Below are 20,723 nucleotides of genomic sequence, written 5' to 3' on the forward strand. Positions count from 1 at the left end.
AACCAGGGGTCCTACCCCATCACCTCATTAGGATAATCCAGGTGTGTTCAAAAGGTTTTTTCTGAGTAATAAAAGGTACTCCGGCACTTGGGGAAATTCCAGGGGTTCTAGGAGTTCTGGGCCAGGAATTGGGGACCAAGGAATTAGGACCAAATTTAAGAAGGGCTTTGCATATCAAGATAAAAAATATTAAACATTAGCCTGGGGGCATTAAGAAGCCCCAAAAGAATTATTTTAAAAAATTCATGTATGCTCTTTAATAGACAATGTTAAAGGCATGTTTAAATCTCATTATTGGGATCATATACCATTTAAATTCTTTATTTACTAAAATATCTTTCCTAAATATCACACAACGCATACATATTTTGTCACAAATGTCATTTGCTTTTTATTTTATTTTATTTTATTATTTTTTTATTTTTTAAAATAAACATATAATGTATTATTAGCCCCAGGGATACAGGTCTGTGAATCACAAGGTTTACACACTTCACAGCACTCACCATAGCCCATACCCTCCCCAATGTCCATAACCCCACCACCCTATCCCTACCTCCCTCCCCGCGGCCACCCTCAGTTTGTTTTGTGACAAATGTCATTTTTTTAATGAAACATGATTAGTTCTAATTCATTCAAGAAAAGTTCATCATAAACATGAAACCCTAAAAGAACCATGAGAAAATTATTTTGTGAGATCCTAGGGAGAAGGAAAGGCTTTTTTTTTTTTTTTCTTGGTGCTTAACAGCAAAAACAAACAAAACAAAAACCAATGAAGAGGAATACCCTTGGGTTTTATTCCACAACCTCAAAACAGTGCTTAGAAAAATTATAAGAAAACAAGAAACCTGCTAACATAAAAATAATGGAGGAAGTCATGAAGGCAATGATTGATTTTACTACATTAATCTTCAAGTGTCTGTGAACCAAATCTGTGTTAAACAAAACGGAAAAGGCAAAAGGAACTGTAGGAAACAATCTAATATAAAAAATAGTCTTGAAGTTCAATAAGAAAGCCCCAATAATATCCAAGTATGAAAAATCAGCAAAGGATGTAGATTCTTGGTGTACACATAAATAGGTAATAAACATAATCAAGTAGTTTAACCTCACTAGCAAGGAAATAAATGGGTAAGAAAACAATGAGAAATAATATTTCCTATCAAATAAGCAAAGATTAAAGAGAAACTAACCATGTAAAGATCAATTTGGGAGAAGTTCCTGAAGAAGGTGAAGAAAGATACACTCTTCCACATTCTTGGTGAAGGTATAAGCTTGGAAAACCTTGTGGAAAGCAACCTGGCAATATGTACCTGGAAAAATTTGGCAGTATGTGCCTGGAAAAAGTTTATACCCTTTGGCTTAAGGATTCTATTTCTGGGAATCTATCTGGAGGAGAGAAACAGACATATTAAAAGAGATTATGTATGACTGTCAATGATGCTCTAGTAAGAGCAAAAATAAGGCACAACCTACATGCCCAATAAAAGGGGAGAAAAATACCTTAAAATACCTTATGGTAACATGTACACAGTGTAACAAGATGAATTTATTTAATGACAAGGAAGACATGCTCGTGGCACATTATGAAGGAAATAAAATAAGGCACAAACATTTTTAAACTTCTATTCAGCCTCAAGCATCATGTAAATATGTAAATAGGGGTGTGTGTGTGGGTGTAGTGGGGGTACTTCTGATTATTTCTGATGCAGGCAAGCCAGTCCAAGGACCCAGAGGGGTCCTGCGGGACTAGTCAAGAGGGTCCTGGGCTTTATGAAGGATGGAAATCAAACGCCAGCCAGCAGAAAGTGAGAGTGGAGTTTATTGAAGATGGAGAGAGAGCAGAGGCAGAGCATTGGGAGAGTGAGAAAGGAAAGGAAAGAGGAAGCTCATCTTTGCTTGGGGGGCTGGAGTTTTTGCTGAGGACTGTGGTCTGGTGTAGGTGTGTGCAGGAACTGGTCGAACAAGGACAGGGCTCTGCTGTCCTCCATGTCTCTTATGCCCTGGGAGCTGGGGGTGGGGCTTTGGAGTCAGTTGCTTTAGACAACTTCCACGACCACCTTGCCTGGCCACTCCTTAGATACTATGTATCTTGCTGGAAGCCTGCAAAGAAATCATTGACTCCTGGACCTTTTCAAGGAGGACACACATTAAGGCATGTGGAGGGCGGGGGTGCGGGTCCCAGCAAGCAGATGAGCAGGGAAAGGAGCAAATTACAAAACAGCTTTTTTTTTCATGGGGTCCCTTTAATTTCCCTGTCTCACTTTGACTATGCTGTTCAGTGCAGTTAGATAATACTGCCTTGGAGGTCCTTTTGTAAATTTAGGGCACAGAGATGTCTTGACTATGCAAAATGCTTGTGGACACCTAAGAAGTATCTGATTCATTCTCTCAAGCCAGAAGCTTACCTGCCGAGGGCCCAGGAGGAAAGAAAATGTTGCAGTGTGGGTCCAGACACGGTCAGACATGTCTAAGGAACTTGGAGTGTATCTGATGGAAACCTGCTTGGGATGGGAGGCAACAGAGACCCCTAAACAATGAAGAGGTTCAAGACAAGTCTCTCCAAAATGTGCCACTTTGGCATGTGGACTGTTTGGAGCTGAAAGCAATTGAGACTCTGCCGGCTCAAGAGAAACTTTCGCCCTTCCCTTAACTGCCTAGGAGAATCCAAATTGGAGTCTTTCCCAGAGCAAGAGTTATTACCAGAGATAAATTTTATTTGAGTGACCCATCTGTATGGCAGGGCAAACATCTAATTACCAGCCATCAGCTCTTCTTACTGCCCTGTGAAATACCCTCCCCTCCTTTGAAGTTCCAGGCTCAGGCTGCCACGCGTACCTCCTTTTACCTGTCTTTGAACCTGTCGTGGGTATGAGGTTCCTGTATGTACAAAATTAAATTTGATTTTCTCCTGTTAATCTACTTTCATGTCCATTTAATCTGTAGACCAGCCAGAAGAGTTTTTGAAGAGTAGAAAAAAATGTTTCCTCCCCAGCATTCATCCCCAGATTCAGAGAGGAACAGTTTCTTGGAATCTGGACTCCGTGGAAGGGGCAGGAAGTTGAGGGAGCAGGGATTCTGGGTCTAGGTCAGGGTTGAGTCCCCCCTTGTGTCCCCCCATCCCCCGAAAAGGAAAAAGCTGGTTGAGTTAGAGGAACTGCCTCATCTGTAGCCTGAGTCACCATGTTGGGGGACCTCCCAGAGGCATTGGGCAGTAAGATGGAATAAGGGCGCCATCAAGAACCTGAACCTCTTAGTGAAGATGACCCATCTTGGGAAAGTCTGGATGTTGGAGGGACAGGCATTTTCCTACAAGCCAGAGAGAGATACGGGTAGTGGAGAACCACAGAAGCCATGGGAAGTAGCAAGACACTTAAGTGGTCAGGCACCAAAGAGAGTGGCGTGGTGGTGAAGAGTGGGCAGGCCACTGCACGGATGACTGAGTGCTCTGTCAGTGGCACGAGGGACCAGGCCTTGCACTGGCCAAGCAATGGCAACAAAGTCAGGGGGAACGAAGAGGGTACAAAGTGACTCCCAGACTGTATGAGGAAGCCTGTCTTTCATGAGAGACCTGTCTCACTTTGAGAACTCTTAGAGACATACAGAAAGGAAGTGTCTTGTGATATGATAGGTGGTGCTACCCCTAACCGTCTGCTGGTTGAGGGACAACCTATGAAGGTGGACTCCTGCCCGGCCAATTATATCTTATTATATTATTATATTTTAGAGACTTTGTCTACCAGTATTCAAGTTCCAATGCAATGATTAACCACTACCCTTAGAACAGAGCCTGGAATCCTTTTCTCATTATGGTTGGTAAATCAATAGCCGAATGGTACCATGATGACCTGATGACCTTGCTGGCCTTTGGGATACCCCCAAAGAAAGAGACAATGTTGGAAACCACTGGGATTTTATCCCCATTTATCTTCAAGATAAGACAATGGGTATGGGGGAGAACAGTTGAGGGTGGGTAAATTTATAAGGCCTTTCCTATTGCAATAGGCAGAAACCAAGCAAACTGGCTTCGAAGAAGATCCAGGCTCATGGAATGGAAGCATTCCGGAGAGTCTGGCTCTGGTGACTCAGATGGGGGGCGTCATCAAGTTTCCATCTCACACTCTCCATCTCTTGGCTCTGCTTTCTTCCATGTTATTCCATTCTAGGCTGTGAGCCCAGGCCTGAAGAGGGTTTCTAGCGGCCGTGGGTAGGCAGGTGGCCGTTCCTGACTGCTTAATGGCTACTTGGTCCATTTTTGGTATCCCAAATGTGCCAAAAATATCATTTCAATTCATTTTACAAAAAGACAGCTCTATTACATTGTCCTTCAGAGCTTTGAGTCTGTCTTCCAATAAGGGAAGAGGGATGACAGCAAAACGAAAGGCCAGGTGCTCTCCCCACCCCAACCCCAGGGGAGGACACAGGAGTCTTCTTCTCCTTAATGTTGCAAAAGCCCTTTGAGTGAAAGCTGAACTTCTATCCTAGCCTCAAGGGACTCAGCTGATCCTACTATATACTTTTGGGGTGCAAGTGACACCCTCTCTGAAAAGCTTTGCTCTTGGGAAACTTTGAAGGTGTCAACGAAAAATATCCCATGAGGACAGTGAACCAACACCAAATGTAATCCCCCAAACCAAGCCTAGCAAAATGAAAAAAAAAAATCCTTGGAGAGAGAGGACATTGAGTTCAGTAGAAACCCTCTGCATTTTTGCTGTGTGCTGGTGGAGAAATCTTCAAGCCATCTTCTACTCCTTGGTAGAAGGAGAGCATTGGTCTTGTGTGAGTGGTTCCTAATGCTCTTTGTGTGTTCAGTTCTCCTAATTATTTTCTGAGGTAGGTTCTTACTTCCCCCACTTTACAAAAATGGAAGTGCAGAGAGGTCATTTGCCTGGGATTTCAACCCGCTCTGCTTTGCCCCAGGGAGGGTGAGTGTGGGTTCTCTCTGAGAGCTAAGACTGCAAAGGACAGACCTGCATCTCTGGCTCAGGGTCTACCAGCTCAGCTCCCTTTTTGTTGTTGTTTCGCATTTTTACTGATTTAAGGAGTCACATCCGATGTTCACAAGCAGGTGCTCAACAAGTCAATACTGGACAGAATTTGAAGCCACAGGGAGTGTGAGGTGGAGGTTGAAGGGACTGACAATGTTTTGGACTAAGTAATTCTGGCAGGAGACAGGTCATGAGGGAAGCCAGACAAAACTCATGTCAACAAAGCTTCAACTCTTAGCTGCTTCTAATAGTTTCTTCTTTGGCCTTCTTCTACACCTCTCACCTTTGGTCTTTGTGTGTTTTTTTTTTTCAATTTTCTCCTACACATTGTTTTTCAATATAGATTATACTGCCTTCCTCATTGTTACATCTTTTAACTTTTTTTTTTTAAAGATTTTATTTATTTATTTGTCAGAGAGAGAGAGGGAGAGAGAGCAAACACAGGCAGACAGAATGGCAGGCAGAGGCAGAGGGAGAAGCAGGCTCCCTGATGAGCAAGGAGCCCGATGTGGGACTCGATCCCAGGACGCTGGGATCATGACCTGAGCCGAAGGCAGCTGCTCAACCAACTGAGCCACCCAGGCGTCCCACATCTTTTAACTTTTTATATGGTGTCTCTGTCTCTCTCTCTTTTTAACTTTGTGTGATTATTAGAGTTTCTTCACATTGATTTTCGTTCTTTTATTTCAAACCCCATCTATCTTTGTCTTTAAAAAAAAATCTTTGCCTTGTTTTATTGGAATCTTAATAAAAGAAGCATTGTATCTTAAGTATGGAGTCTTTTCTTTTCCATTGTCTCTCTTATCCCATTTTAGCCTTTTATTATTCACTTGCAACTTTGAATAGGCTTATTTAAATGCAGATGTGTATAAAATAAAAAGTAAAAATCCTCCTTCCCTAATGACATTCCCTAGAGGTACCCACACTGTTTGGTGTCTGCCCCATTCGGGTTTTTTTTTGTTTGTTTGTTTGTTTTTCTCCTGTAAACTGATAGATCATTTAAACGTATTAACACTCACATATTCATTTACTTTAATAAAAATGAGATCACACTATCCTCGATGCTCTGCCGATTGTTTCTGCTTTTACATATCATGCTAATTCTCATTTTAAATTTTTTCTTTATTTTCTCCCTCACATGAGATAAAAATCTTTGCTCGCACTGCTTATTTCATGTTTTATATTTTGATTATTTATGTAGAGGGGTACTATTCTGCTCCGATGTGTTCTTTCCCTCCTTGTGATTCTCCCTTACCCCTTTCCACTTGGACAACCAGAAATGAAGCATCTTTGCCTTGAGGAACAAGGTCACAACTTCCTTCTGGCTTTTGAACTTGAGCTGAGATCACGGTCTATACCATAGTTTAGAAGACGATTTGCTTAATCAATTTTTGCTGCTGTAAAGAAGAGAAAACTGCCTTGGTCTGGGGCAGTGGTGAGAGGAAGAAAAAGAATAGGAGAATGAGGCAGAGGTGTGGGCTTTTGAGAAGGAACAGGGAGTTAATAGGATTTTGCTAGAGACTGAATGCTTGTGCCCTCCCTGAAATTCACATGTTGGAGCCCTAATCCCAGGGTGGCTACATTTGGAAGATGAAGTCATTGAAGTTAAATGAGAAGAAAAAAAGAAAAAGAAAAGAAATAAAAAATGGGGAAAAAATAAAAAAAATAAAAAACAAAATAAAATAAGGTGAAATGAGATCATCAGGGCGGGGCTCTGGTCCAGTAAGGTTAGTGTCATGAGAAAAGACATGGGAGAACTCACCTGATCGATCTCCCTGTGCACAAACCCAGGAAAGGCCACATGAGGACCCAGCAAGAAGGTGGCTGTCTTCATGCCAGGAAGACCCCACCCCCAGGAACTGAGCCTGCTGGACCTTGATCTTGGGCTTCCTAGTATCCAAAACTGTGGGAAAAGAAATGTATATGGTTTGAGCCATGCAATCTGTCATATTTTGTTATAGCAACCCAGGGGGGTTAATACAGACTCCAAGACAGGTCTGGGAATTTCTCTGTCTCACCCCGGGGGCCTTGGGGAAGCAGGCATCATTGTCATCCATTCAGCAAATACTTACTGGGGTCAGCCAGACACCAGGCACTGTTGTAGGAGCATGGTTACAGCCATGAGCTGGCAGATGAGGTTCCTGCTTGAATTCTCCATCTATCAGGTGCTGGCACGCTTTGACCCCCAGAACGCAGGAATGCTGGCCTGGTGACAGCAATGCAGAAAGGGCATGAGGCTCTCCACATGCTTCCTGCTGCCCCCGGAGTGGCGTGGGAGGGGTACTGTGATTAGAGTAGAAGATGGTAGTAAGCAAAAATGGAGGGAGAGAGGAAAAAAAGAGGGAGACAGAATGATTGGCAATGATGGACCCACCCTTATTTGTCTTTCTTTTTTCTTTTTTATTTTTTTTTAAAGATTTTATTTATTTATTTGTCATAGAGAGAGAAGCGAGAGCGAGCACAGGCAGACAGAGCGGCAGGCAGAGGCAGAGGGAGAAGCAGGCTCCCCGCCAAGCAAGGAGCCCGATGTGGGACTCGATCCCAGAACGCTGGGATCATGACCTGAGCGGAAGGCAGCTGCTTAACCAACTGAGCCACCCAGGCGTCCCTTTTTTTTAATTTTTATTTTTTTTTAAGATTTTATGTATTTATTTGTCAGAGAGAGACAGTGCACAAGCAAGGAGAGCAGCGGAGGGAGAAGCAGACTGCCCGCTGAGCAGAGGGCGCAATGCGGGAGTCGATCCCAAGCCCCCAGGATCTCGACCGGAGCCAAAGGCAGAAGCCCAATGGACTGAGCCACCCAGGCGCCCCTTCTTTCTTTCTTTTTTTTTTTAAAAAGTATTTATTTATTTATTTATTTGAGAGAGAGAGAGAGTGGGCACACAGGGAGGGGTAGAGGCAGAGGGAGAAGCGGACAGGGACAGGAAGCCCCATGTGGGGCTCGATCCTAGGGCTTTGGGATCATGACCTGAGGTGAGGGCAGATGCTTAACCGACAGAGCCGCCCAGGTGCCCCTCCTTATCCATTTCTCTGAATTTTCTTCCTTTCTTTCTTTCCTTCTTTATAAATATTTTTTGTTTATTTATTTGACAGGCAGAAATCACAAGTAGGCAGAGCGGCAGGCAGAGAGAGAGGGGGAAGCAGGCTCCCTGCTGAGCAGAGAGCCCTATGCAGGGCTCGATCCCAGGACCCTGGATCATGACCCGAGCTGAAGACAGGGGCTCTAACCCACTGAGCCACTCAGGTGCCCCTCTCCTAATTTTCTTTATAAAGTGGTTGACAAATGCATAGATGCAGAAACTGGCTTGTCCAGTGCTTCCCAAATTTCAGGGAGCATCAAACTCTCTTGGCAGATTTGCCAAAGCACAGGATTTCTGGTCCCCTCCCCGAGAAATTCTGGTAGAGAAGGTCTGGATAGGGTTTCTTCAGACTTCGTCAGACTTCAGGATGATGCTGACACTTGCCCTGGTCGCAGGGTGAGTAGCTCTGATTGAATATGACATTGAAAAACAGACCCACACAGAGGTTAGCATCTCCCAGCAAAGTCATAGCAAGTCTGTAAAGCAGGTGGCCTCAGGGATCTGTGTGGGCCCTTTTAGGACCATACGGCCATCCCGGGGACCAATCCCACGGATCCCTCTGGGGTTGCGGAAACAGTAGGTTCTGACGGACCGGGACGGGGTCACTGGCCACCTCTGGAGCTGAAGCTAGAGTCAGGTCCATTTAACCAGATGTTCTTTAAGTGAGAGAAGTCTGTTCCCCAATAAAAGCAAACAGAAGTGAGGTCGATATTGCCATACAGCCCAAAACAACACCTTCCGTAGAACATAACCTCCTGGGGAGAGTAGATGGCTTGCTCAGATAGAACCCCATCTTGCATAAGGGCCGAGGCTCCGGAGGGAGCTAGCCCAGGTTCAGAATCCAACCTGCCATGCAGTGGGTGGGGGGAGAGAGGGGGTCTAATCCCAGACCTCCATGCCCACTCACCTAACGTCTTCGTGGCACCTGCCATGGAGCCTACCTTCAGAATGGACTGTAAACTTCGTGTTCAAAACCCTTCTGGAATTGAACAGAAAAGACATAGTTGGGGAAATTCTTTTGGTGCGGTTCATGGCTCAGTCAGGGATTAATGTTTTTTGTTTTTTTTTTTTCCAAACTGTAATCCTGGGAAAGAGGGTCACTGAAAGGGGGAGACCTTCAGGGGATAGGTCTGAAGAGATGTATTTGACTTTCAGCCAAGCCTCACCCTGGGGAAGAGGTGTGGGAGTTGACTGCAGGAACTAGGACGTGAAGATTGGTCACTGACGCTGGGGCCAGGACTCAGGTGCCCTTTTGACAAGGAATGAGTGGGGTCCAAGGCAGCACCCACCTGCCTTCCTCGCTCTGTTTGGTGGCTGACACCAGAGCCCCCTCCCACTATGTTTTCTGGGCAGCAAGGGCTGGGGTGGGGCCCAGGGAGTCACAAGGACCTTCTGCAGGGATGTTCCCATTTGGGTTGGAAGGGTGGGTGAGACTAAAAATACCACCTACATGACATATTTACTCTGTTCTTGTTAATACCCCAGAGAGATTGCCAAGAGTCACTACCACCAAGCCTGTGATTAAACCATAATAACCACTTTCATGTTTATAAATTTTGTCCTTGATATCAGAGAGGAATATTTTTAGGCTAGAACTTGGAGCTAACAAATCCCAGTGCATGAGTGTGGATTTAAGCAAGTATCTCTCCTTAAGATTCACTTCCCAGGACACAGCCACAAAGCCAGGAAGGATCTGTCCCCAGGAGTCAAATGGGAGACTCTACACCACCAGGCTATACACCCCTTCATCCCAAGGTACCTCACCAAATGTGAGAGCTGTGTGGATATCTGTGCTCTTCTGTCCTCTCAACCTCATAAGGCTGGCATTCATTCATCCATTCATCAGCTAACTGATTTCACATATATTTACTGAGTGCTTACTATGTGCCAGGCACTGGGGATAAGGCAGTGAATAAATAGACAAGCTGCCTACTTTCATGGGGTTTACGTTCTAGTGGAGATGGTGGCTGCTGATTAGGGAGCCAGGTCATTCATTCATTCATTCATTCATTCAATATTAAGTAATAGGAAGGAAATATACAGGGAGAAATGCTATATAGTACCTGGGAAGGCAAGGCAAATTTAGGGAGCAAGGTCAAGGAAGTCATTCTGAACTGAGAAGGAGCCACCCATGTGAAAATCCAGCTCTCTGCTTCAGCTTTGCTGACCCAAATTCTCCACTACTCCCTTCCGTCCTAATTCTTCACCCTGTGTTCAGTTCCAAGGAAAACACCTTCCACCCCTCCATGAACCTGTTTTAACTGCAAATGGACTCTCTTTCCAGGACATCACTTCCCCCTTGTGGCTCTTGTAAATAGTGGTTGCTCACTCTGCACACCCCATTAATTGTGGGTCAGAAGGTTGTGGGTGTTGGAGCCCTTTTCCTAGTGCTCTTTCCAAGGTAATTAAATGTCCCCGCTCCTGCCATCTGATTATACCACATCCTCCCTCTCACTGCTGTCACTCACTTGCCTCCTAGACCCTCTACTCTGTTCACTGAAGACTTTGGGACCTGCCCCATCATCTTCATGTTCAACTCAAATACTGACAGTCACCTGCATTGTTCTTCTGGTATTCTAGCTATTCTTTGACCTTGATTCTTCTGATTTTCACCTCCACCCCACTGCAGGCCTTTTCAACAGCTCCAGTCTCGGTTGGAACCCACTTGGATTCCATGTTAAAAATTTTAGAGCTCACCCTAAACACAGGAACCATGGTTTTCTCAAGCCTGTTTCTCAGCCTGGTATCACAAATAAAAGAAACACTACTTCTCTCCAAAGGGCCATGAAAAATACTCTGAGTCTTCACTGAAGGCATCTTGAAACAGCATCAGAGGGCCAGTCTTTACTCATCTCTCTCCCCAAAGCCCCAATGTTTGGATAGTTCCTTATCTCTGTTCCTTCTATCCTGCTCAAAACTCCCAGCCTACTTAATTCTATTTCCTTTGCCCCTTCCCCTTTGCCTCTTCCTCTCATCATTTTTTCCTTCTCTGCCTCAAGTTGGATATCTGTCTTTCTAAAATGCCCTGGTGGACACCATCTTCACCCATAGCCTTATCCCAGCAGATTAGACATTCAAAAAGAATCCTTGGAAAGTGAGGGTGGGAATGGGTGGCAGATTGTAAATATTTATCATATGATTTTCCCTTAGCACATCTCTTAATGTTCCTCAACACATATTCTTTTAGAGCTTTTGTTCCTGTTCCTCTTACAACACATGTCCTTCAGCCCTGTAGTGATCTCCTGTGCCCCATTCTCTGCCAGTCTACTGGCTCGTCTGATGTCTCTTTGCTCCCTTCTCCACTCAGACCCATTTCTTTCTTTTTTTTTTAAGATTTTATTTATTTATTTGAAAGACAGAGATCACAAGTAGGCAGAAAGGCAGGCAGAGAGAGAGAGGAAGGGAAGCAGGTTCCCTGTTGAGCAGAGAGCCCGATGTGGGGCTCGATCCCAGGACCCTGGGATCATGACCTGAGCTGAAGGCAGAGGCTTTAACCCACTGAGCCACCCAGGCGCCCCTCAGACCCATTTCATGATGGTCACCTGAAAGCTCATTTCCTTTGTACTTCCTGATTCTATGTTTTTACTGTCCCTGCCAAGCCCAACACAGTCCAGATCCTTCACTCTGTTATTTCTGCATCCACATCTGGATAAAAATCCCTCACCTTGAAAAGTGGTACCTCGCAAATCTGTGACCACAAAGTCAGGGTCTGCAGTTTTGCTAATTAATTCTCTCACTTGTCTGAGACCAAGTCTTTCTCCCGTCCCATCTCTAACCAGCATCCAGCATACCGGAAAGTGAATCATGTTTGGACTTTCCAGGTAGAAGAACAAATAATTCCCCAACCTGCCTTTCTTTGTGTGTTTATTTCATTTTAATTGGGGTTTTTCCACTTGAAATCAAAAGACTACTGGCAGATAGAATTAATGCTCAGAGAAGGTCCTGGAGGAAAGGGGGGGGAGCCTCTTCTGGATAATAGTAAGTTGGTAGTAATTATTGATTCACCTTTGGGGGCCAGTCTCTGAAAGTTCTGAGGGCAAGTATGATCATCTGGGAAGCACAGGCAGAGCTCACAGAGAATATTCTGGAAAACAATTGATGAGCACAGCTCTGTCCTCTTCCTGTCTTTGCTCCAAATCCTCCTTAGAAAAGCAGAGCTGTCTGCAGTTTGAAATGGACAATCAGACACTGCTAACAGCTGCAAGCCCCAAAACTTCGATTCTTGGCAGAAGGATCCTGACACAAAAGTATTTCTTTGTGGAAAATTATGCATTCATCGGGCTCATTTGAAACAAAATATGATTTGCATCTTAACTTCCTGTAACAAGCTCCAGTTCTTCTGTGGATTTCATAATGTCTGATTTCGTTGGACCAGATTGGTGGGGCACATGCTTTACCAAACAGTTTAAATTCAAGCCCAGGTTTTTCTTATTTTAAATGGCAACAGCTGCTAAGCATGATAATTATTGTATCATCAAAATAAACTAAGTTGCTTTTGAGTGCTCCTCGGAGCTACTCTGCTTGGGGATGCTGGGGGTTTCTCAGGGGTGTCAAAGAAGATGCAAAGTTTGGGTCTGAACAACAGGAGGCGAGGTTCTGGATCTGAAGGGAGAGATAAACGGACAACTCCAAGAACAGAAGAAGAAGAAAAACTCATTAGCTGGAGGCAGATTCTTCCGTCTCAGTATCTGGTTGGGTTCTCTCTCTCTGCAGTGTTCGGCAATTCCCTATTGGTACAAGACACTGTTGCAGAAGTGTCGTGAATTTAAGTGGTAACCAGAGTATCTTCCATAAAGAAAATTGAGATCATGTCACCTCCTGCCTAAAAGCCTCCTGTAGTGGTTTCTCAACCTTGGCCTGCCGTTAGAGTCATTGACCCCCATCAGGGTCAGAGGTTACGTAAATTTTCCAAGGTTACAGATAATGTCAGTGTCTGCCACTGAAGAAAGAGCGAGCTGTTGGGGGAGAAGGGGAGGGCAAACATCCTTTTTTCAGATTCTGGATTTTTGGGGACTCTGCCATCATGAGAAAAGGCAACTCCTTCACTAATTGGCCAGGATATGCAATTAGGTTTTAATTGTGGGCTTCTGAAGGGACTATTTTAAAACCACATCTGTGGAAGCCTTTGGTGGGCTCTGACCTTCTGACCTTCAAAAGGGGCAACTGTGATGATTTGCAAACCAAGGGAGAACCTCATTATTTTGGGTGACGTGCTCTCAACATACCCAGAGGAGCGAGGGACTGGGGAATGAAGCAGGTCTTCGAATCTCAGGGACTCCCCTGCTGTTGACTCAGCACTGTCAGCTGGTCTCTACAGAGATCTGTGCACTGCACAGACCCCAGAAACCATGTGAATCATGAGGTGAGGGTCTCTGCAGTGGCTTGGCCAATGTGGCAAGGCTGCAAAGGAATGCGGACATTGGCTTCCCCTGTACAATTGGTTTGGGGGACTCTGTCAGTATGGAAAACCAAGGGCAACATAGTCCTCAGCTTTGCATCTGGATTAAAATAATAATAATAATAATAACAATAGGGATGTGTTCATTTGCTAGGGTCGCCATAACAGAATACCACAGGCCAGGGACTTAAATGTTAGAGGCTTATTTTCTGCAGGCTAGGAGTCCAAGGTCAGGGTATCTCTCCTGAGGCCTCTCTCCTTGACTTGCTGATGGTGGACTTCTTGCTGTGCTCTTACGTGGCCTTTCCTCTGTGTGCACACATCCTGGTGTTGGTGTGGCCAAATTTCCTCTTCTTAGAAGAACACAAGTTAGGTTGGATTTGGGCCCACCCAAGTGGTCCCATTTTAACTTAATCACCCTTAAAGACCCTATCACCCAATACAATCACATTTTGAGATACATACTATTCGATTTATGGATTTTTTGGGGGGGGGACACAATTCAGCCCATAACAGGTGACACTTACCAAGTGCTTATTACATATTTGCCACCTACAAATTATTTTACAAACAGCACCTCATGTGATTTTCCCAACTACCCTAAAAGTCTATTCTATTATTATAACTTGTTTTATGAAGCCAAAAAACTGAAACAGAGAGGTTAAGGAAATTGTCCAAGTTTACACAGCGATAAGCACCTGTGCTCAGTCTCCAGCCTGGGTATCTGATTCCGAAGTCTGTTCAGGAAATCTGTGCTAAATTACTGAGTGTTACACTCTGGCTTTTCTGTTCTCTCTTTCTGAAATAATTATTATATATATTTTTGGATAGCAAATACTATCTTTTATGTCTCTTATCTGTTTTCTAAAATTTTTATCTCTTTGTTCTTTAAAAAAAAAAGAAGAAGAAGAAGAAGATCCTGGGAGATTTTCTTGAGATTGGGTTTTTTAAGTCATTTATTTTTTTTTTCGCCACCTCCAGCCTGTTCTTTCTAGCTTCTTCTCATAAAAAATTCACAAATGAGGTTTTCTCTTTTCCAGGTTGTTTTCCTATTTGGGGTGTCCCTTCTCCGTTGTTGCCCCTTCTTGCTTTTGTGCAGAAAATAAGGAAGGGAGCCTGAGTTGGGCACCCTCTGAAGAAAACATGGTAACTGCGTAGCCACACCTTCTGAGAGGAAGGTAGGGCAATCTGCTTTAGAAATCACCTCATGTAAATAAGTAGGCAAACAAACAAACAAAGAGCTATCCAGAGGAGCTGCCGGCATGCCCAAAGCAACCTTACCCAATAGTCTGGACACGGACATGTTGGTCAGTGAAGCCATGCTCACTCCACTGTGTTCTCTGCACTATGCACCAGTCCCCTCGTTTACTCCAGTCTCTGTTTCAGTCTCCGGATGTAAGGCCAGAAAGCACCAACGTGTGACTCTCTAACTCCAGAAAGCCTGAAGGGCAGCAGGCTAGCGACACGAGTAAGAAGCCATAGGGTTTGGCAGCATGAAGTTGCCGAAAAGCTGAACATCAGTCTAAGGTTTATGCCTCAAGGTGGAGAACTTAAAGCTCTGAATTACCTTGAACTTGAAGCCCCGGTTTCAACGGAAGCCGTAGACCACTAACATTTCCCTTCCTCTAAATGATCTCATATCCTGAGTGGTCTGTTGCAAAAGAAGGAGCTGAATTGAGCTTTTTTTGGCCTTCTCTGGGATCCCAGAAAGAAAAAAAAAAGAGAGAGAGAGAGAGGTTTGATTTATTTCTCTGCTGGAGAAGCAGGCTCGGTGAAGGTCTTTGAGTTAAGCGCTCTGCTCTTGCCAGGATCCCTCTTCTTCTTTGGCCCAGATGTCCTGTCAACCAAGACGTCCCCTCCCCCAAACCAGATGTCCCCTACCTCCCCCAGCATTTCGCCACCTCTGGCTTTCCCCCATCCCTGTGTACTTGCTTAGATTCTAAAAAGAGATTTATTGCAGCAGCCTCTGGGCACACATTCAAAAACACCCAAACTACAAGGAGAAATGTACCCAAACTCACACTGTAGCCCTGTACATAGAGCTGCCCTCAGATCTACAGAGGGGGACTTTTCCCAGCAGCCTGAGAGTCAGTGCAGTTGTCCTTTGCTAAGGACAATCTGAGCAGTTTGGGCCTCAGATTGCTTTCAGAATTCTCAGTGAGATGAGCTCAGAGGAACATTGCTAACCAGCTCAGAGGGCCATGCATACAGGTGGCGCCAACACCAGCATGAGCCCTCCAGCCACTGCCTCCCCTCCAGGAGGTGAGCCCAGCCCAGCACTCCTGACATTGCTCCCGTTGGCCGTTTGGTTTTGCTCCCAGCCCCCCTTCCCTGCGGCCAAAATTTGACAACTCATTCCCAGTCTACATTTGAGAAATCCTCTGTTCTCAGGAAGCTTTCCCCTGTTCTCGGAATTAACATCCTTCTCGTCGGCCTAGCTGTGAGCATTGTGTAAACACCTTTCACTCCTACACTCGGTAAATACTTACCCACCAGTTGTGGCATGCTGGTGTTTTGCTAGGCAGAGAAGGCACGGTGACAGTGATGACTGAGCTCTCCTGGAGCTTCCTTTCAGGAAGACCAAAAACACTCTCATCAGAGTTTTTATCTCCCCCACTACGCTGTGAGCTGAGTTACCATCACAGGGGTCCTCCTCCACCTCCTCTTCCTCCTTCTCTTCCTCCTCCCCCCCGCCCCAAACCCATATATACCACTGCCTGGGCTCTTCACGTGCCCCACGTTAAAGCACGTAAGGCAGGCACCATGCCTTGTGCACCCTGGGTTCTGCTCTGCCCACCCATGGCCCGCAGGATTTATGCCTGCGGGCATATGTCTTATTAGACATAAGACATAGACATAATAAGACTTATGCCTTATTAGGTGTCATGCCTGCCTAATATGGTAGACTTCAATTCATCTGTGTGTTGTCATATTGGTTAATTCTTTAAAAAAAAAAAAGATATTTATTTATTTGACAGAGAGAGAGGGAGAGCACAAGCAGGCAGAGAGGCAGGCAGAGGAGGAGGGAGAAACAGGCTCCCCGATGAACAGGGAGCTGGATTCAGGACTTGATCCCAAGGACCTTGAGTCCAGGACCCCAGCCGAAAGCAGATGCTTGACCAACTGAGCCACCCAGATGCGCCATATTGGTTAATTCTAAAAGAGCCTGGGCATGTGACATTTATAACAAAGTTTTTAATCCAAAGGGACCCTGTTAGGAACAGATTTTTCCTATTTTCCTTAACCCCATCTCCCCCAAACACCCGCAAACATACACACTGCGTCTAACTAGGGAAACAGTCATGACTTTTAGTACTTATCCCAGAGGAAATTTATGCCGGGATTTGGTTATGCAGTTGTTGGAGAAGGTCATGGTCAGGAGTGGCTGCAAATTTTTCCTCTTGCATCCAGAAATGGAGTCTGTTTCTTTACCCCTTGGATCCAGGCCAGTCTTGTGACTTTGGAAGGAAGCAATGCTGTGCAAGTTCCAAACTTGGGCCTCAAAAGGCCTTTCCTATTTCCTTAGACTTTCTTGGAACCAGGTGCCATCTGATGAATACGCCTGGCCTAGACTGCCAGATGTTGAGAGACACACGAACCCACCCTCCACCCCCGCGGATGACAGCACGCCAGCTCCCAGCCTAGAGCCCCCTGCTGATCTGGCAGCTGAGTGGAGACGCCTGAGCATGTCCAGCCAAGATCAGCAGAATTGCCCAGCTGATCCCAGTGTAAATTGCTATCTCATGAATTGTGAGCCACACATAAATGGTGGTTGTTTTAAATCATTACATTTGGGGTAGTTTGTTTCACAACAAAAGCCAACTGGAAGTAACACAGGGATTAGCAACAGCAGGAGGCCACTACTGTCTTAGGCTGTAAAGGCATGAGAGCACATACTCTCTTTCTCTAAATAAATAAATAAATAAGGAAAGTCTTAAAAAAAAGAAAGGGTCATGATTTCTGCCCTCTCTGCCCTGGAGGTCGCCACAGCTTAGTGATGAAGAGGGTCTCTGGACACACACACCTTCTTCTTACGCAGGGATGGTTGGTTGGTTGGTTGGTTGGTTGGTTGGTTGATTTGATCTGGCTTGGATTGCAAAAACGTTGTGAAAATGGTACCATATTATCGTGACTCTGCAACTTGCTTCTTTCCCCTTCACAATACGATGGACATTCAAGTGGTCTGTTTCTAGCAGTTACGAAGATATTGCAGTGGTGTCTCCTTGAGGATGAATCTGGGTATGCTGAGACTTTCACTTCAGAAAATAGGTTCCCAACTAGAGGGTATCTAGATCAATGGATGTTTGCTTATTTTGTTTTGTTTTATTTTATTTTATTTTATTATTTTTTAGAGTTGGGGGAGAGGCAGAGGGACAGAGGGAATCTCAAACAGGTTCCACAGCTTGGGGCTTGATCTAACGACCCTGAGATCATGATGGGAGCCGAAATCAAGAGTCAGGCACTTAACCGACTGAGGCCTCCATGTGCCTCTTTAATTTTTTTTTTTTAAGATATTATTTCTTTTAAGTAGTCTCTGCACCTGACTTGGAGCTAGAGCTCACTACCCAGAGATCAAGAGTTGCTTGCTCTACCAACTGATCCAGCCAGGCACCCCTGCATTTTTTTTTTTGCCTTTATTTAACTTTTTTTTTTTTTTGCATTTTTTTTAATTTTATTTTTTATAGTACCCCTGCATTTTTAATCTTTTCTTTTTTTTTTTACTTTGCATTTTTAATCTTAATGGATGTGTCCAGATTGCTTTCTAATAGGTTGTAGCAATTCCTCTTCTTCTTCAACATGGTCAGGAAGACCTGCACAGTATCACTCTTCAAGTGGTAGATTTTGCCAAGTACACTGGGTATAAAAAGGCTGTATTGATTTAATTTGCATTTCCTTGATTTGTACGGACACGAAGCATTTTACCATATGCTTATTGACAATTTGCCTGTTCCCTTCTGTGAATTCCCTACTCATTTTTCCGTTCAGTTGTCTTTTTCTTGTCAATTGTTAGGAGCTCTCTGAATATGAGTATATTCGTGTATTGATTTATATTAGTCTCTCTCTCTTTCTTTTAGAGAGAGCACAAGAGAACACAAGGAAGTTGGGGGGGGGAGTAGGGCATGGGGAGGGAGGGGTAGAGGGAGAGGGAGAGAGAGAATCTTGATCAGACTCCATGCTTAGCATGGAGCCTGAGGTAGGGCTCAATCCCATGACCCTGAGATCATGACCTGAGCCAAAATCAAGAGTTGGACGCTTAACTGACTGAGCCACTCAAGTACCCCCATTTGTGTTTTTTTTAATAGAAATTTTTATTTGGAAAATCATTACATACTAATGTTAGTTGTGAAAATAGCACAGAGTTCCATGTCCCATTCATACAGTTCCTTCCAAGGGCAGCATTTTTCAAAATTATAGTACAATATCAAAACCTCATTTCTCAGGGCACCTGGGTGGCTCAGTGGGTTGAAGCCTCTGCCTTCAGCTCAGGTCATGATCCCAGCGTCCTGGAATCGAGCCCCGCATTGGGCTCTCTGCCCAGCAGGGAGCCTGCTTCCCCATCTCTCTCAGTCTGCCTCTTTGCCCACTTACGATCTCTGTCTGTCAAATAAATAAATAAAAATCTTAAAGAAAACAAATAAACCTCATTTCTCTTTTGATGTAGTGTATGATACTATTTTTATTTCAATTACTTTATTGTAAATTTTACTATCTGGTAAGGTATGTCCTACCACTCCCTACTTTCTCATTATGTTTCTATTTTCAGATTCTTATTTTTTACATTTGAAATTTAGAATAATTTTAGCCACTCATTCCCTCGTCTTTCCCCTAACGTGCCCTCTTGAAATTCAGATTGGAACTCATTTAAAACTGTATATTAGTTTGTGAAGGATTGACATTTTAAGGTACTAGGTTTTCCTACCCAGGAACACAGTATTTGTCTCTAGCTATTCAGCTCTTACATTATGCCCTTCAATAAGAGTTTAGTTTTTTTCATACAGATCACATACCTTCTATGAATAATTTATTCATAGGCATTTTATAGCTTTTATCACTATCATTTATCAGTATAAATGATGTATTAGTTTCCTAATGCTTCTGTAACAACTTACCATAAATTTAGTAGCTTAAAAACAGCACGAATTTATTATCTTATAATTTAGGAGGTCAGACATCATAAAATCGGGTGCGCCTGTGTGGCTCAGTTGGTTAAACACCTGCCTTCGGCTGGGATCATGAGCCCAGGGTCCTGGGATTGAGCCCTATGTAGGGCTCCCTGCTCAGTGGGGAGTCTGCTTCTCCCTCTGCCACTCCCCCTGCTCAAGCTCTTTCTCTAATAAATAAGATCTGGTGAAAAAAGCAAAAAAAGAAAAGAGAAGAAAGAAAAAAGAAAGATATAAAATAAGAAAGTGGAGGGCTGCCGTCAGCAGGGCCATGTTTCTTCTGGAGGCTCTAGGAGAGAATCTGTTTCCTGGCCTTTTCTTGCTTTAGAGGCTGCCTGCATTCCTTGGCTGTTGGCACCTTCCTTGACTCACTCCTACCTCTGTTGCCATTACCACATCTTTGACTCTGCCTCTCTCTTCTACAGGATTGTGATGACTTTATTTATTTTTGTATATTTATCTACTATCATTCACCTTACCAAAATAATTATTTCAAATAGTTCTTGGTAGAGTTCTTCTGGAGTCTCTAAATAGACAATTATATTGGGTGAAAATAATGTAGTTTTTGCCTCTTTTTTCCAATATTGATATAGAATATTGAATTACAGTAAATAACAATTAATGTCTTGCATTAGTTAAGATCTCTAATGTAATGTCAAGAATGGTGGTTTTGACAGAAATGAATTCAGCTTAATGTTGAAGTTGCTACTCATTTTTGGTAAATAACCTTCATCATTTTGAAACGATTCCTTTTTGTACATGGGTTTTTTTGTGTGTGTTGGTAGGAAATGAGGCCATAAATGCTCTCACCTCCACTGGCGGTTGTGGGGGAGGTGGCTATACTCTCCTGCATCTGGGTCCAAGAAGGGGATAGATGATTTTCTTTCAATCACTCAAACAGATCAAATCAGCCCAAATAATACTTCCATTTCAGGTCTGCTGGTATCAGCAAGATAGGGCAATCCCCACCAAGGACATCCAAAGGAACCCCGTGTCCACTAGTCATCTCTTCTCAGGGAGTCCTAAAATCTTCAGCGTGGTCCAAGAAAGGAAGCCCTGGACCCATCCCTCCCCTGGAGCACTCGGAACAACCCCT

This window comes from Enhydra lutris, unplaced genomic scaffold (assembly GCF_002288905.1).
Source record: "Enhydra lutris kenyoni isolate GAN:26980312 unplaced genomic scaffold, ASM228890v2 scaffoldscaffold90, whole genome shotgun sequence".
Taxonomy (NCBI): domain Eukaryota; kingdom Metazoa; phylum Chordata; class Mammalia; order Carnivora; family Mustelidae; genus Enhydra; species Enhydra lutris.